Source organism: Lipophrys pholis, assembly GCF_963383615.2.
Source record: "Lipophrys pholis genome assembly, chromosome: 4".
Taxonomy (NCBI): Eukaryota; Metazoa; Chordata; class Actinopteri; order Blenniiformes; family Blenniidae; genus Lipophrys; species Lipophrys pholis.
In genome coordinates this window covers 23519387-23534418 of record NC_137637.1, presented here as the reverse complement: position 1 = coordinate 23534418, position 15032 = coordinate 23519387, and the positions used below count along the sequence as shown (strand labels likewise).

The 15032-nt window shown below is 39.7% G+C and overlaps 1 protein-coding gene across 1 annotated transcript in view; it reads left to right on the top strand.

The window, feature by feature from the left end:
- The window catches only part of bsnb (bassoon (presynaptic cytomatrix protein) b), a 73175-nt gene that overhangs the window by 13018 nt on the left and 45125 nt on the right, over positions 1–15032 (top strand). The gene's annotated exons all lie outside the window — the stretch shown is intronic.

Sequence of the window (15032 nt, the reverse complement as noted above, 5' to 3'; positions counted from 1 at the left end):
AACATCTGCTTTATAATTGGTCCACTTTCTATTTATAGACATTACCCTCCTTCTGTCTGCAGCGATGGCTTGGTCCTGAGAAGCCACTGCTGAGAGAAAGTGGTAGAGCGAGCTGGGTAACAAAAGTGTTAGGGGGAAAAAAAAAAAAAAATCACCATTAACCAACCACACCAGTGTTCACACCAGCACTGCGTGTCTCAACATTAACCCAACTCCTAGAAAATAATAAAGAATACAAAATGTAGGAACAAACCATAAGAAATAACACCAGGATCCATTTGAAGACAAAGGCTTTTTCTCTGCTTCTCCTTGCATAAAGTCATCGGCGTCTCGAAAACACTCTGGAGAGGGATCCAAGACATTCTGTGAACAAGTCATGAAGTGATGACTTTTTAATGTTCCTCTTTGAACGGTGCCTCTGAGGTGCTACCGTTTCTTTTAACCAACAATCCCAGAAGCTGAGAAACAGTTTTATCAAACGCTCCCACACAGCGTTTCTCTATATATCTCCTCCTCCTCGTTCAAAATATATCAGGCAGGTGGCCACAGTTTACAGTTGCACAAGATCGATTTGCAACCAGGCCTAAAAACTGTGACATCAATGCCGGACTCCAAAATTACGACGAGAAGAATATGGGATCCGTTTTCCACACACGTGTTAATGTTTTGTAGCTGAAAGCTTTGCTCTAAATGAATTATATAAATACTTGTGCAGTTAAAGCGAAGGATAAGAAGTCCACTGATGTGTATTATGCTTTTGGAACTCCCTTGAGCCCCACAAATGTTTTCAACACCGTTCAGCTCATTATTTTGGTTAAATGATCGCCATTTCTTTCTAAATTTTTTGAACTCCCCCTATTTGCAGATGCAACTGGCAAGATTTCAAATTAAAAAAAAACAAACAACCGAGGTACTCTGCTGTTCAGTTCAACAGACAGTGTTAGATAATAACACAATATTGAAGCTAAATATACAGATATTTCCTTTAGGAATTCATCCCGATCAAAAGGGAGCTGAAAGGAGAGTGAATATGAGGCTTTCAAAGGTTGTAGGAGTTGCTTTTTATTGATTTATTTCTGTTCCAAGCAGGTCTTGGCGCTGTAAAAATAATGTGACAGTATAAATGTATTCATAGATAAATGCCCATTGCCAACAATCAGTGGCTGTTTCTGTTTAGGGCTTGTTTAGTGTTGTTTAAAATTGTGGGATAACAAAGATATGATCGTCAGAAAAAGTGAAGGTCAGTGAGAGGAAATGGTTGATATCAATGAACCTAAAGACAAAGTAATGTAAAAAGATAGCAGGGTGTGAAATCTCTCTGAAATAGTTTTTTATTTAAATTTTTGTTTTTAAACTACAAATCTATCTTCATAGATATATGACATTCAGAAAGTTAAGGACATATGTTACCTAACAATACAATGGCTATGATGACCTACAGATATCCAGTAGTTAAAAAGCAGAAAAAGACCCGGCGATCAACACGGCTAGTGGAACTAGTCAAAACTATGTTTCTCAGGTTGTATCATGGGTAAATATAGAACTTTGGAGTGTAGGAAAAATATAGTTTTCTACGTTGGTTTATTAAAAAGCTTTTAGCTGTGAGTAATAGTGTGACTCACGTATGTTTGAGCCCCCCCCCCCCCCCCCCCCCCCCCCACTCCTTCTGCAACAGCTGCATACTCCACAGACTTGTAAAATTCAGAGTTTTGTAGTTACACACGTTTGAAGTGACTTTAATGCTGCCCGGCTTCTAATCCCAAGGCTGAAAATTGATTTTGTCAAGCTTGTGCAGCAGCTTCAAGCTGCAAGAACAAGCTGCTCACAGTGTCATAGGTAAACATCCAGCCATTTACTCCAAAGTGCGCTTGAATTCAGCTCTGTGGGATGTGAGATTCTCAGTTACAGTTACAACAGATTAGGTTGAACTTAAGCTTGATTATTTGTGAACTTTTCACGATCCCCTCCCGTGAGACTGGAATTAGCTCATTATAGTTGTAGCATTCAGTACAATAGCATAAACACCATAATGCTTTTTCGTTTGCAGAGCATCTCTTATTTCTATTTACTGCATTTGGCTGATGTATTTATCAGGAAAAACTCAATTTGAACAGTAGGACTCCACACAGAAAAGTGCTGACAGCGTCTATTTTCAGACAAAGACCCAATAAGTTTAGTGAGCCATATTAGTGTACCTTTTTTGTAAATGATTAATGTATTGTGTGAGAGTCATACTCAGTGATGTGGAATACATTTTTAAAAATAACTACAACCCATTAGAGCATGGGCTCAAGAGTTTTTTTGGATTGTGAAATATGCAAGTACCTTATGAAGAGTTAAAATTCAACGTGGTCTGATTTTCTTTGTATGAAGGACAAACGATAGCGTGTTGAAAAATGAATCGTAGGAATGTAAACTAAAGCGATGCAGTCATATCAATGAGGGGTAAGTCCATTATACCTCTGAAGAACCAGAGCATTGTTCCTAATCCCCTCAAATTGATTCAAATATTTAGCATTAGTCTCCTCTAATCCCCCTCCAACTTCGCATTGTGTTGTGCGAGAGATTCAGCGGCACTCTGATCTGGCAAAGTGTGAGACAATGACGTTATTATCTCGATCTCTTTCAGGGTAGGACTGCATGGGTTCTGTCCAACATGGCCTTTAAAAAAAAAAAAGTCAGCGTAGAGAAGCATACGATTTTAAGACATTAGTGTTAGGAAATATATAAAACGCTTTATATTTGGAGATCTAGTTTCAGATCATCTCTTCAGGGTTTGGGGAAGTTTTCAGCTTCTTCAAGGTCAAACAGTAGAAGAACCGACTTCTGTTCATCTCACGTATTTTCTTTTTATGGTTTCGAAATTATTCTTCTCACAAAACTGACAAACTCTCGGTGGTATCCGTCAATGTGTACTTAAAAAAAAAAAAACAACCTTGGAGATGCTTTAAAAAGTAAATGAAAAATAGACTTTGAAATCTAATAGCTGAGAGTCACTGAAAGCTCTGCATGAGAAATCGTGTTTAAAAAGATGTTTAACAGAAAAATTATCTCACGACAGTGACAATCGACACGCCCCTGTGTTTCCTTTGGTGAGGTATACCACGTTCCGCTGTGGAAAACCTGAGCAATATAAGTGGTGAACTGAGGACTTTGACTGCCCTTGGAGAGGAATTCAAGTATCATGTGAAACATGCAAGTCTGACACTCAATATGTTCGAAATGAAAAATGCAGGTTATTTTAACAAGGAGGCAGAAACACTGCTAATTGTTGTCTCAAGCTTTTTCGCCCCCTGATGTTTTATTAAACTGACTAAACATGCTTGTTACATGCCATAAAAGATACTGAATTATGGTTTTCTGTATAGAAGATGCTATTGTTTGGGTGGCAGTTTTTCAGCCCGTTGCTTCAGGATGTCATCACAGACTGGCACTTCAAGTGGACAAACAGTGGGAACTGGGTCAGGAATCCAGCTGAGACGCTACATGCTGCATTTTGCATATACCAAAATATTTTGCAATGAGAACTGCCAGAAACTAAATCTGGGACACTGATTTTAATTATTACCCCGTAACTTGCTGCATTTTAAGTCTAATCTTGCTGTAGCCATAGGGACTGTTATCTCCAGCCTGGAATAACACAAAGGTCGTCACATTTCGTGGGTGTGCTGACATGAACATCTTTAGTTCATTTTAGTCTTTGTGTAGTAGTTGGACAGGGGAGACGCACATGGAGCTCGTTTTATGCAATTCGACTACAAGACGAAGGCAATTCTTGTACTTTTATCCTCCCTTTTCAGGCCTTCTACTGTGCTTTTGATACACCAGCCACTCTACACTTTATTTCACTCCATAGCTTATCACACCACAGAAATGGCTCTTTTGCGGCAGATCTTAGTGACGGGGGGAGTGCGACTGAAACACAGAGACAGAAAGGACTGTAAAATCAATTGTAGCCCAGTGAAAAAGACTATTTATGAAAGACAGCTTCATTGGGAAGACTATGTCAGTTTATGTTTTAATCAGAATCCTTTATTTGTCATACAAGTCTATAACAGTGTCCAAGTAAAGTTTAGTTTTTCCACAGAGGAAACAAGTCACAAGACAATTAAATGACTAAAAAGACACAATGTAAAAAATGTATTGATATCATTTTAAAACAGAACAGACAATCTAGACAAAAATAAATCTCATCAATTCAGCTCACATTTACAGTTATGGTTGATACAATCAGCCTGTCAAAAGAAACTGAGCTTTATAGGCTCCTACAGTCTTGTAAGTTCATTAGTTTCCACATTGTGCAACATCAGTTTCATATACCTGGGGATGACAGTATGAAGTTCTTCTCAACTGAGTAAGAGGCGACGAATACGACATAGTTCACCATGCACGAATAACAAAGTAATCCTGTATGTCTGTCGCCATTTATGCGCATCATCTACCAACGACAACAATCATCTGGAAAATAAAAAGACGAAGCAGACCAACAATCAAGCAGGTCTTCTTGATGCGTTCATGTACAGAGCTTAATAACAGTAGTGCACAGATATTGTAAGCTTTGGTCGTTAAGACCTCAGGCACAAAACTGGTGGACTTAAATGCACGACTCAAAACCTGTAGTGTTTTACTAAAAAGTATTTTTATTTTGTTCAGCGTTCAAAACATATAAATAACTAAAGACGCTCACAAGTAGGACCAAAACTTCAACGAAGTAAAAGTGCTCATCGGGTCATAAAGTATCACAAATTTGGAAAAAAAAACATGGAAACCTGGTACATGACGACACAGTCTTGGACAGAAGAGGAGCTGGCAACAAGACAACAGGAGACGAGTCGGGTGCATCCGAATAGTCCCTCCGATCTCCTTTCATATCTACTTTTCCTTAACCCCCAGAAGTGTTTAAGTGGCGGCCATGATGAGGAACGTTCAAATTCTCTATAAGTTAAGGAAAGGAGGTTCAATGCTTCCTTTATAACCGCCTTTATCATAGGAAACCCTGCTGCATCCTTTACCAAAGGAGACGAGATAATGCTGCCCCACAATTCCTTGCGGTGACAACATTTAAAGGGACCCCGTTCATGAAACTCACTATGACTCACCAACGCAAAAATATTCCTTGAACAACTTTAAATAACCTAGAACCCATATATGAATGTTATGCGGATGTTGTAAAACGAACAGGGTAAAGGAAGGTTTTTGTGCAGCCTATTCTCAGTTTGCATTGGTTATTTATTCACGTGGCAGCCATTTCACTTTAGTTCCCCGTAGCCTCTTTTCCTTTCATTTCAATTCAAACCTTGTGATATTTGAGATTCTATCAGTGGTTAGAGGCACAGGGAAAAGTGTTAGAAATGCCCTGTGACGTCATCCACAGGGTAAAGGAAAAGTGGATAGGAAAGGAGAAAGGAGGGACTATTCGAAAGCACCCAAAGACGATTTATACATAAGGTAAGGGAGAACAGGTGTAACTAATGAGGGGTGGAGAGGACAACCACAGTGGTGGCAAATTCACACAAAGAGAGGAAGTCAGGGTCTGAAATGAGAGGGAGACAGCAAGTACATGAAATAAAAGACTCGACATGAACCTAAACTAAGTCATGACATGAAACAACAAACATTAACACACTTGACGAGACATAACAGTCCAGCATTTTACCTGTCGGGGGCAAACTATTGTTATTGTGCTGTAAGTGTTGCTTTTATGGTCACGTCATTTTTGATGTGCATTTCCCTTGGTTGTCAGTAGCTGCTTTTACAGGAGTCACACTTTGCAGTGCAGGAAGACAGCAGTTGTGAAATCTTTTGAACTGTCAGAGACTATTACGTCTTTCTATATCTTGTGACAACGACCATATGAAACCCTTCTGACTGTGTAACATAAGATCATGGATTTCAAACTACGTTCACTGATACCAACATGATTGACTATCGCCTGGGACAGTCAGAGTCACACAGATCGAAGCCACCTTTGGTCTACGATGGTTTCCTCTGTGACTTTTTAAAAATCCTCAGTTATGAGGCTTTCTCATGTCGGCTGTGAATGTTTCACATGGTTTCAGGATCAGGCCAATGCAGTAACGTAACTCATTATGAACATCACTGGAGTAACTGTTTTGGCTTAGGTCATAGAAATACTTCTGCAATACTAAACACAGATGTTTACCATCCATTAAATGATATTTCCAGGTAATCAGATGCCCACCGTCCTGTTACGCTCGACCTCATGAGTGGGGGTCATGCTAATAATTTGTAGAGTTGTAAATTGTTACGGGTCCCGCTATCCAATTAAAGCTGCGTTTTACAACTACCTATACTGTAGTTCCCCACAGCACAAACTACAGAAGGAAACATAATGAATGAACATGATTAATCATCCATCCCAGTGATGCAGCCTCAACGAAACTATATAAAAGGATTCACACAATTCACAGCAAAACTTTCCCATGGATGCAGCGTTTCACTGTATTATAGAGCAAATACTGCATGTTCACTGACTTGTGCCCATCTCCTGTACTCCAGATTAAAATTTTAAAGCATGCACACTCTGCACACCTCTCCTTATAGCATTAATAACATTATGACTTCAAGCTGTGCCGACCACGGTACCAGTACAGTTGGTGAGAAACAAGCAGCATTAAAAGAAATTCATCCATTTTGCCTGATCTGAGTTTTTTTTTTTTATTAAATTCACTCCGCGCTCGACAACATTTAGGAGTGAAATAGATATATTTTTATTGAGGTTGTTAGTGTGAAGTAGTTTGCCGAGATGGAAGTGTTAAGTTGAGAGACAAATTGACCAAGAGGGAGCAAGAAGGGGGAGGGGAGGCACTGGGAAGAATTTCAATGTCTTTGGCCCAATTTGCAAGGAATTGATACACCGCTGCATCCCAGGCATCCTGATCTCCAAACTGCAGTGCTAAGCTGCTGCATGCACTGCATGGCGATACCGCATTGTGATTTGTGAGACGGAGCTTCTTTCCTCATCTTCGTCAGCCGAAGTTTGATTCCCTCTCTTGAGCGTATTCGTTACACAGCCTTCTCGGATGACTGCATGATGTCTCACACCTGCCAGCAAATGTACGAAGGAGGAGGAAAAGGTGGAAACTTTGTACATTTGTGTGATGTACGCAGTGTTTAATCTTTTAACTTGTGTGAGCGTGTGTCCTTGCTGACAATCTCCCGAGATGCCATCTTCGTCTACTCGTCACGACACTTATAGCAACATTTTCATCTCAGAGGTTGTTGTGTTCAGGTCACATCATGACTTAAAGAGAGTATATTACATTAGTACCTTAACTAAAGGCAGGACATTAGAACCTAATGTTACTTCATTATAAAAAGCAGATTAATGACCCTTCATAGGAAAGTGGGATACACCTTGAATAATAAATATGAATAAATATGGATACAATATTAAAGTGTCAAGTTTTATATTCAGTTGGACTTGTTTTTTTGTCCTTTCCTTAACAACTATGAGCTAAATGAGATTTTAAGACAGTGCCTGTATAAAGCTTGACTGACCAGTGGTAGCTCACGAAGAAAAAACATGCATTCATGACATAAGGTTGTGACACTGACGGATGTTTAAATTGGAGTAATAAAGTGACTTTGGAGGTAAAAACAATGAAACATCGAAACTCAAGAAAAGTGTTCAGAAAATTATCAAATGGTAATGGCCTTTCAAAAATAATTAACAGTTTTGGTAACATGACACTTTTATCTGAAGTGAGTTGTATGCCAGATCTCGTACAATGCAAGAAAAATGAGTCATGATGATACCAGGTCAAGTATGTGCAAACAGTGTACACAGACAAGAGAAACCATCCTACCTTTTTATTTAATGATTAATTGGCGTGCGAAGATGTTCACACTGGAAGATTGAGAGCGACTCAACAGATCAGAGAATGACTAGAAAACTCCTCTAGAGAAGAGTCTCGCAGGTGGCTTTGTGTTTTGTGGTTGTGGAAGCACCGGATGCTTATTATTTGCAAATGTCAGTTGTACATTTACTCTGTCTGAAGCTGTTTTGGTTTCTACTTTGTAAAACAATTGCCGATGCACGCATGCATCCATCGTCTGTGCCGCTTTAGCCAATTCGGGGTTGCTGGGAGCTGCAGCTGATCCCAGCAGTCAATAAGTGAAGGCAGGTTACACCCTGCAGGTCGCCAGTCCATCACAAGGCAAACACAGCGAGTCGCACACATTCACATTCATACCTACATGTAACGCAAGGGGATATTCTCAGTGTGGGGTGGGAGCGCTCATCACTACATTACCACTGCAGTCTTATAAAATGAAATATGCACCAACTAGGAGCCAGGAAAGTGATGCAAGGTGCTGTTTGAGGCTGCTTGAAGTCCAAAGGTAGATCATCTGCGAGGGTTTGAAAGTGATGGAGGAGGAAGTTGTAGTGCTTGTCAATTTGTAATTTCAGGAAGGTTTGTACCGGGAGCTGCGAACGTAGAAAGGGAGAGAGTTTTTCAATGCTTTACTCTCCAGTCAAGTCAGCTTTATGTGTAGAGCACTTGAAAACGGCTGTGGCCGAAGTAAAAGTGCTTTACATAATAGATTAATAATAACAAAAATACAGCTTGCTGGTCAAAAGTACAAAGCCAATGAATTTGAGTTGGGTTGTTCTGAGGTGGTCAGTGTATGTACGGACATACACTAATATTAAGTGATGCACACGTTATGATATTTCTACTGAATTGGTCACAGATTAGAAACTAACAAATGTGTTAGAAGCAGGAGAACGATGACAAACTATCAACTTACCTGGTTGATTAAGGAGCAAAGAATTACTGCAATTAAAAATCTTCCATTTAAACTTCACGGCGAAACAGAGATGCTCTACAGTAGACAGCAGGCAGTTGTGTTATTATTGTCAATGATCATTACTATAAACTCAGATGTAAGAGGAAATTTGATGATGTGACAGAAAATTAAGTTGCTATTATTTTGTTAACTAATCAAGTCAGCTGTCAAACATTTGAACTGTGGTGATCATTAGATCATTAATTTACTTAATCCCAGTTAATGTGTGAATAGGACAAAAAGGCAAGCAAATAAACCAACAAATTAAAAATCTATTACGAAGAGCATAACATTGTATCCAAGTCAATGCAAAATATTCATATGTGTGTTGTTGTTCCTGTTCCTGATAATCCTTTTTTTCTCACTATTTGATCCGCATCCAACTCTCGGTTGGTTCCTCACTGCTGAAAGGATCTATTTCTGGCCGCATGTTGTTCCTCATGATGTCATGGTGCTCCAGCATCCTGTTCTCGGTTCCAGCTCATGACCTTTGGTGTGTGTCATATCATGGTAGTCACACACAAACACATATCTCGCATGCTAAACTGGGATACATGTATAAAAGAAAAGCTGGGGAAAACATCAAACATTCATGATGAAGAAAGTTTGAGAGCAAGAGATTTGATGTGAGGGATGCAGATAAGGAGAAAGATGAGGGAGAACAAGATGGAGGTTTGCAACAGAGAGCTGATAGAGAAGCAGGGCAGGAGACGGAGTGTGCAGTGTGCTTGTTTTTGCTGATACAGATCAGATTTCATAAAGATCCACATGATTGCCTCATAACAAGGGGGACGCAGAGAGGAATGAGATGGAAAGATGAGGCGCAGGCAAGCAGAGACAGGGAGAAATTGATAAAGAGCCGCATGCCTTCCTCACAGCTGCTTTCTTTGTTTTTCCCGGTATGATACGTCCCCAGTGGGCTTTGCGCGATTATCATGACTGTAATTTGAAAGGAAAGAATATCAAGGACAATAGCAGTTATGGAAGGAGTTTACACTCCAGTCTCTGATTGGCTGGAGAGCCTTCGCCGCTCCACTTTTGGCTTTTGTCTCTGTCCACTTTACTCTGACTGTCCCCAGGGTTCACCTCTGCTGTTGGCCTCTCAGTTTCCCTGACTGACAGTGAAAACCACGGCCTCATCACTTCTTATACTGAGGACGGGCAAGGAGCCAGGCACGAGGCTAAGATGCTGCTGAGACTGTGACCTTACTGCGTCCACACTGACTTACTGAATGAGTGACTGATCGAATGACGGACTGAGAGAGCTTGACAAGCACTGTGAAGCAGGTGGACTGGCGACGAGATATTTTGAAGCAGTTTTACAAACATTAGAAATCATAAGATGAGAAACAAATGAAACAGTTGTGGGAAAGTTATATTATTGTTGAGATTTTTTTCATTCATTGATAAAAGCGGAAACTACCCACGAAACACATCAGTGCAATGCTAAAGAAACATTTCCAAACTTATGAATAAAAGTAAGCAGAGGGAAAAATTTACTCATTTAATCTGCCCCTTTATATCCAACAATCAGTTTACCATAATAATAAAAACATCCAACACACAACAAACAAAATGACTAAAATCTGAGAGGCACTCTCTATCATGTTTCTGTCATGACAACACTATGATACGCTTACAACACTATAAAGCGCAAATACCAACAGCGCATCCGGGAGCACATTGACAGCAACAGCTTCATTTCTTTGTATTGCATTATAGTTCTTTGAATAATACATATTGGTTTTAATTAAATTTTTTAAATCTCGTGAATTAGATTATTTTGATTCCTTGCCTAGATTTTCTTTTTTTTAATAAATTGAAACCTTTTCCAGAAATGCACCGTTCCATTAATTTGATTTTACGATGATCTCTGTTCCTTATAAGTTAGACTCACTTTCTCTTTTTGCAAATCTGTTCTGGACATTGACCGGTAAAGGTTGTTTATGCACTTGAAACATCACTTGTAGAATACTATAATCTACTATGTTGTGCAGTTTTAACAATTTCATAAAAACATTATGTCACCCTTGGATTTATGTAGATTTGATATCAGGCTTAAAAAGCATCTCATCTCTAAACACAACAAAAATGAAGTTATTTTGTCGACCAGCAGTAATGCCACATTGTGTAAGACCAGCCTTCAACAGTATAATAGAGCAGAAAGTTATTCCTGTTTATAAAATTTAGGTTATTTTATGCTTCTGAGCATCCCAATAATATGTGTATTGTAAATTTAAAGGTCACACTAATTTTTCACCTTTGCTGTGCTGAAAGAATGCCAAAAATGCAGAAACACATCTCTGTAGCTTCACAGACGAAGACTTCTTTTCCAATGAAAATATTTCAAATCTTGTTTTGAAGTCTTTCTTGATGTAAATACGTCATCCTGATGATGCAGTTCGCTTTGTGGCACTCAGGCACAGGTGAAAGACATCAGGGCAGGGAGCAGCAATCAGACACGAGAAGGTAAAGTCCAGGAGCCTGAAAGGAGGGACGACGTGAGACAATCTTATCGAGACCACTGCAGGATTTTGACCTCTAACCTATTGGTCCCTGTTCCGATGCCCTGACCATCTTTCTTTTCACGTTTCGTGTTTATCCTGACACTGTGTGTCATTGTATGATTTGATGATGTACTCACACTTGCCAAACACATTCTATCCCTTTACAGTAATTGAAGGAGAAACAGCTGTGAAATGGTGAATACATTTTTCATTTAATTCAATTTTTAAACACGCTAAAACTCGGTTTTGCATAATCAGGATCCGATGCACTTGCTCAGATTAAAACTGAAAGATCTAAGAGATTTCTTTTTTTTTTTTATGCCTTTCATTTGTGTTGGAAGCCTGCAGGAAGTCATCCGGCTCGGCCAGAGGACGTCTCTATCACACATGATCTCCTCTGTTGGTTATTGTTTCTTCAACCAGAGGAAGCAGTCGTCTGTGAGCAGCACAATCACAGAGCTACTAGAAGTGTTGAGCAGTAGTCCTGGACTCTGAGGTCCAGAGACAAATGACTGTACTTCTGACTGCACCAGTGTAACCTGGGATGCTATGTTGTACCCATAGCCACACATAATAGGGATGGTCAAGCATTCTTAATTGACAAAGCACATTTCTACATCAGTTCAAACAAGAACTTTGACCCCTGGAGGTCAGCTACAAGACATGTGAATCACTGTCCAGCACTGAATAGTTATGAATGAATAATGAAGTTCTGCAAAATGACGTGCAAGTCAATGATCAGGCGGCAGAAAAAGTCCGATCTTATCAGCTGGAGTAAAGTTACAGAGATTCTTGCTTAACTACAAGTCGGAGTACAGCAGTGAGTCAGTGGAGCAATACTACACTTTAGGTGTAGTGACTCATACAACTGAATTTTGAGGTGACATCGTGCCTCCAACTGTGGGTATATAGCTTGATCACTGAATTCAACAAGGAATGTGTTACAGTCATATGTTTCACTTATTTCATGATGCATACCTACTGTATACTGTATATTCTAAATCAGCGCTGGCTGCAAAAGCACAGACAAAAGTAAAAAGTACAGACACTCTTGCCAAACTATGAGAATCAAAAATAGCCCTTTCAAGGATTTTTTTTTCTTTTTTCTTTCTTTTTTTGCTGTTCAAGCTCATGCCATCCACCATTTCTTTTAAGTATGGCCATAAATGTAGAAAATGTCGCTGCTCTAAATCTGCTTCGTCATCAATGTTACCTACTTCAATTTCAGCCATGTGGCTATTGCTCCCATCGCGAACAGCTACCTCGCGGAATAGAAGCAGAAAAAGCTCAGTGTGCGTCTGAAAAGGCTGAAATGTGTCATTCTTCAATTACCTCTTGAAAAGAACCTGTTTTTCATCTTGTCATACAAAAAAAGATTTAAAAACTTCACATTGGACAACTTTGAAAAACATCTTTTACAATATATGGCTTGAATGTTTCCGACATTATTCAAGTTTGATATGAAATATAACTACAAACTTCAGGGCATGTACTGCATATTCTTTTCATGCACATTGAACAAGCGCCACTTTTTCCTTGACACTCCTTTGTCATCATTTTTATTGTTTGTATGTGTGGCTTGCATTAATTGCTCTGATGGGGTACAGATGGGAATGGTGTCACCTGGAAAAATCAAGGGTTGTTTGAAGATTGTGTAATTACATAAATGGTTCGACACTCCATAGTGATTAATAGTGCAGATGAGTATTGTTGTTTGAATTCATTCTCCATTGCCAGTGTGTTGCAAAGACATTTAATACGACTGTAACATCAAATTAAATGTTGCATAAAAAACATTGTTGCTTTGAAGGTCTGAGAACTAAAAGCTGTCAGCCCAAGTCATAATCATTATGCGTCCTTCAAGGGAGAGTCTGACCTAAAGATACAAAAGAAAACGCCATTGGTCAGGCCTCCCCCTTCACTGTTTGTATACAAGACCTCCAACCAATCATCAGCCCTCAACGCAACCTTTCTGTGACTGCATTTATAATGCATTGAGGCATTATGCAATGGCCACGAATCCAAGACGGCTACAATAGTGTGGCAGCTGTCAAAGCACCAGGATGCCAATTACAGCACATGGCCATGTGCCATTACTAGCGCCTCTTTCTGACTTTCACCTTCTTATGTGCCCACACGGAGCGGAAAGAGTACACGAAGGAAAAGGGTGTGGGAAAGACATAAAGGAAATGGCAACCGAAGGAGAAACAAGAGGAGGTCGGCGGGAGGATTTTTAACGCGGAAGGAAACATGTTGTGTAATGTAAGAGGAAGCAGAAAGAAAAGAGACGCACAGAAATGACACGAGGGAAGGCAACAAAATCAGGGAGAGTCATGATTTATTGAAGATGTCCAGGGTTCACCCCATCTGTCACATTTATTTCCCACACATTTCTTTGTGGGAGAATGTTGTTTACCAATAAATGGGCCTACTGAGGCATGGTGATGCTTCAATCCTTCCTCAGTGAGCTATTTTAAATCATTCACAAGAATTCTTTCATTCAATCATTTTCCACACATAATTTTTTCCCTATTCAGAGCGGCTGGAAAATACCCCAGCATGCATTGGATGAGTGGAAGGCAGCCAATCCATCACATGAATGCTCACATTCGCACTCATAGTTGGGTTTTTAGCTCATCCTACTTGGATGTCTTTGGACAGTGAAGAGAAAGTGTGTCATCCAATAGAAACCTTTGGGGGATGCAGATAGAATATTCAAACCTCGTTCTCAGGCTACTGTATCTGTTTTAAAGATGCCATGATTAGTAATACCCACTCATATTGTTGCATGTTATTTGCAGTAGCTGTGTCACCGGACTCGTTTGTAATGCAGCGATCACATTACTTTTGTCGATAACACAGTAGTGTAACGATATTCATCCATCTTCTCTGCTGCTTCGTCCTGTTCAGGGTCGCAGGTAGCTGGAGCCAGTCCAGATGAACCCGGGAAAGGTCACCGGCTGTGACATTATATTATTGTTTGTTCAGTGATAAAATCTTCAAACGATTATGCTGTTACTTATCTTAATTAGCGATTTTTGATCATCTGGGACATGACTGATCAAACCACCGTTCAGTGCACACTTTTGCTTGAATTTTGTCAGTTTGACAAGAAGATGTGAGCTTGGAAATATAGACGATTATAATTTTTGTGGCAATGGAGAAAAATGGATTTGGGTAACAAATTACCCAGATTACCCAATTATTTAGAGCAGGTTGCTCAGGGGCCTTTGTAGTTCACACTCTTGCGTCATAGTGAAAACGTCTTGTGATCGCTGTCCTATATGGAGCCTTTATATTCAGTTCAATTCAATTTCATATATAGAGCACCATATACAACACAGTCATCTCAAGGCACTTTTACAGAGAAAAAACAAGTTATTCCACTTGAGCAAGCATAGGAGATGTTGGAAAGGAAGAACTCCCTTTTAACAGGAAGAAGCTTGCAGAACCAGGCTTTCTAATCTTCTATATGGGGATAAAGGATAGAAAAAGATAATATGAGAGGACATAGAGAAACAACCAACAAGTATATTCTCTTTGTGTATGTGTGGGGCACTTCTCACATTTGAGGTTAATTTGTGTTTCTAAATTACGCGTAGGCCAGCTCCCTGTGGCCGAAGAGGCAGCTGACTGTCACAGCCTGACTTTTCTTCTTGTTCTTATGGGGCCTTCATTGACCAGTACCTCTGCAGTTCACCAGTTTTCATG